Source organism: Myotis nattereri, assembly GCF_964212035.1.
Source record: "Myotis nattereri genome assembly, chromosome: 11".
In the NCBI taxonomy this organism is placed as follows: Eukaryota; Metazoa; Chordata; class Mammalia; order Chiroptera; family Vespertilionidae; genus Myotis; species Myotis nattereri.
Genome location: NC_138086.1, coordinates 58107734 through 58111435, shown reverse-complemented (window position 1 = coordinate 58111435; position 3702 = coordinate 58107734). Strand labels below are relative to the sequence as shown.

The following is a 3702-nucleotide window of genomic DNA, read 5'->3' as shown; positions in this document are numbered from 1 at the left end:
CTAGTAATCCTGCAAACACCATCTTTGTCTCATACTTGTATGTCATTTAGACCTCAAGTTGATTTCTGATCTACTTTCAAGGGAAGCAAATATTTCAAATTTCCATCAAATATTCTTTCTTAATTCTGTTTTAAAAATTCTTAAAGCCACCATGAGATATCACCTCATGCCTGTTAAAATTTCCATCATAAAAAAGCCAAGAGATAATAAATGCTGGCATGGATGTGGAGAAAAGGGAACCCTTTTGCATTGTTGGTGGGATTGTAAATTGGTACAGCCACTATGGAAAACAGTGTGGAGGTTACTCAAAATTAAAAACAGAACTACAATATGGTCCAGCACCTCAATTCCTGGGAATATATCCATACCTTTCCATCTATGGATATCCAGCACCAAGCCATGTGCCTAACACATAGACAGCACTTGGTAGTTATTGAATTAATAAATACATAAATAAACCAATCAGAGCAATCAATGGGGAAACGCTTTACTGACCTGGAAGCAACCAAGGGTAGCCCCGCTGTTATTTAGGATTTAAAAATGCCATCCAATTTGTGGCATAAAGTTATTACTGACTATATACTCAAGTTTTGAAACTTTGTTTCATTACCTATTCATCAGTACCTATGACAGTGCTAAAATAAAGTTAAAATGAACTGAGGCATATAATGTATTATACTTAGAACAGAATGAAATACCTCTTAAAGACATAAACTACATAGCCTGTAACTAATTATATACTGTCTTCAAACCTCAGTTTGCTCATCTGCCAAATGGGGGTAATAAATTAGCCGTACTTCATCAAAGGTTTAATCAGATTTTATATATATGCCAATTTAAACTTGACAAAAGAAAGTCCTACATGATTATAATTACTACTAAATTTACTCCCTCAGAACATTAGAAACTAGTTACCAGTTATTGCATAATATATAATAAAGACACATTAAGAAATTAGTTCAGTTGTAGAGCATATAATGGCCCATAAATCATTTGTTTATATAAATGAATGTAGCTAGAGATAACAAGATAATTATTTAATGGAACAAGTTAAAAAAAAATAGGCTAATTACCCAGTGGTAGAAGGCAACACATATTAACAGAGCTAAATACTGCCCCCCCTCTTTTTTCTAGGAAAAATGAAAAGGGGAAATAAAGAGTAACAGTAGTAAATTTAATAAATGCTTGTGAAATTGTAAACATTTTGTTAAGTAATACATTTCATTTCATTTCATTCTCACAACTACCCTATGAGATGGAGACTCTTATCTGATTTTAGAGAAGAGACCAGTGCTTAGAGAAGTTAAGCTACTAGCCCAAGATCACATATCATATTATTCAAACCCAGGAATATTGCCTCTACTGTACTTTGCCACTAAGAAATCAAAGAGGCGGAATAAAAGCCAAAATATGTAAGTTATTTCCTCCATTGTTATAACCTGTTTGGTTTTTTTTGGTTTACTTTTAAGAAAATTTTTGTGGTTTTATTGTATCATAAGGCATTAAAACATCTGAACAAATTTGTATCTGGACGGTGAGGCAGCTGCTTTCTCCTTCACTTCTTAGGGTTACTAGAGCAACTTGTTAGTAGATTTAAAAAAAAAAAAAAAAAAAAAAGACAAGCCTTTGCATTACTTAAGTCTTGGAAAGGCATGCGCTGGTACAACACAAACTTCTGTCAGATGTAACTAGTCTAGCGTCCAAACATCATGCACAGAACCTAGGTAGCAGCAGCGCCCTGCGCCCACCCCCACCTCGGTCCTGCTCACTTGTGTATGCTGTTTGGAGCATCTGGAGGAGTGTGTATCTGGAGGAGGAGGGAGGAGGAAACAGCATGAGTGCCTGGCTGGGAGGAGGTCAGCCGAAGTTGTGCAGGGCAAGCCTGAACATGTCATTGGTGCAAACCCAAGCATCGTTGATGTTCTTCCATAGGAACAGCTGGTGGTGCCCCATGATGGGGTCTTCTTCATCGGCCTTGAGCTGGCCCACAACCGTGCTGAGGAAGCAGCTGTCTGGCGCGGGCTGGTGGGCCTGTGCCCTGGCGCTGGGCTGGATTTCTGGAACGGAAGGCCAGACCACTTCTCCACATGGCATCTTCCCTTGGAACTGCTGTCCTTCCCACCGACGCCATGATGCGTCCATGTAAACTGCGCCTCGCTGGGTTCTGTCGTTATCAAATAACTGGTAGTCATGTTGCATGAAGCTGGATCCAGTCTGCTCCCAAATTGGCTTGTCTCCCATTCTAGGGCGTCACCCAGCCGCGCTGAAACCCGAGGGGCTGGCCCGATGGCGGCAGCGGTGGCGGCAACCCGTTTTGTTTTGTTTTGTTTTTTCATGGTTTGATTGGAATTGAGTCCGTAGAACTGAGTTTTTGAGAACTTTAGCGTTAGCATTCCCAAAAGTAACAACAAGAATATTTAGATTTGAGAAGCCTTTTTTAAAAAAATCACACATGTATCTGTTAACTGTTTTGGATGTGAAATAACAATTTGAGAGTATTTCCTCAAACCACATGTTGTTTTCTTTTAAGGTATCTATTAAAATTAATTTTAATGTTTATTTATGTAATACACACAAATGATATAAAAATTGAACACTATTAAAGGGCTCCCCATACCATTCCCATGTCTCTCCACCCCCCACACCAAATCCTGCAGCTCAAAGTAACCACTTTTCAGTAATTAAGTACATATTTTCAAATTATAAATACATATTTTTAATGTTACCTATTGATTTCCTATTATGGATGATATGAATAATGATTGAGCTATCTTATACCATCTCATCTCTTTCAAAAAAATACACATATATCTTCCTCATTTACCAATACAGTATATCAAAATTTTTACTTAGAGCAATAATTAGTAAATATTTTTTACTATTAAGACAAGTTATATCTTTTTAAAAAATTATTATTTTATTGAGTTCAGAGAGGAAGAGGGAGAGTCAGAAACATCACTGATGAGAGAGAATCATTGATCGGCTGCCTCCTGCATGCCCGCAATGGGGATCGAGCCCGCAACCCAGGCATATGCCCTGACCAGGAATCAAAATGTGATCTCCAGGTTCATAGGTCAACACGCAATCACTGAGCCATGCTGGCTGCACTGAGCCATGCTGGCTGCGCAACAGTTATATTCTGATTATGTTTCCCCTCTAACTAACCTTTTTGTTTTCCCTAAAGTTGTTAATTTCATTGATTTAACACTGCTTTATATACTTCTGGCTATTTTTTTCTCCAAATGTTATAACAGATTTGTCGAAACTCATCAATTTTTATGGGCATCAAATCGTCTATTACTTTTGAGTGTTTTGTTTTTTTCTCTTGAAGACCTCCCTCCAAAGTTTCTTTCAGTCATTATTTCTTGAAATAGGTTCTCAATTCCTTGCTCTCTCTCTTCTCCTTCAGGTACCCCTTATGATTTGGATATTGCTACGCTTGATGTTGTCCCAGAGGTCCCTTAGGCTCTCCTCATTTTAAAAATTATTTTTTCATTTTGCTTCTCTGATTGGGTGTTTTCTGCTACCTTCTCTTCTAAATCTCTGATTCAGTCCTCTGCTTCATCTAGCCTAATGATGATTACTTCTGGTGCATTCTTCATTTCAGATATTCTTCATTTCTGACTAGTTCTTTGTATGGTCTCTGTCCTTTTTTTATGGTTGTTTTCTCTTGGTTGAAGTTCTCACTAATTTCCTTGATCA

General features: G+C 37.7%; 1 pseudogene across 1 annotated transcript; it reads right to left on the bottom strand.

Moving 5' to 3' along the window:
* Window positions 1-1857: 1857 nt before the first annotated feature.
* LOC308527240 (nuclear transport factor 2-like) lies at window positions 1858-2265 on the bottom strand (annotated as a pseudogene). Its single transcript has one exon. The product of its transcript is annotated as a nuclear transport factor 2-like (transcript).
* Window positions 2266-3702: the final 1437 nt, after the last annotated feature.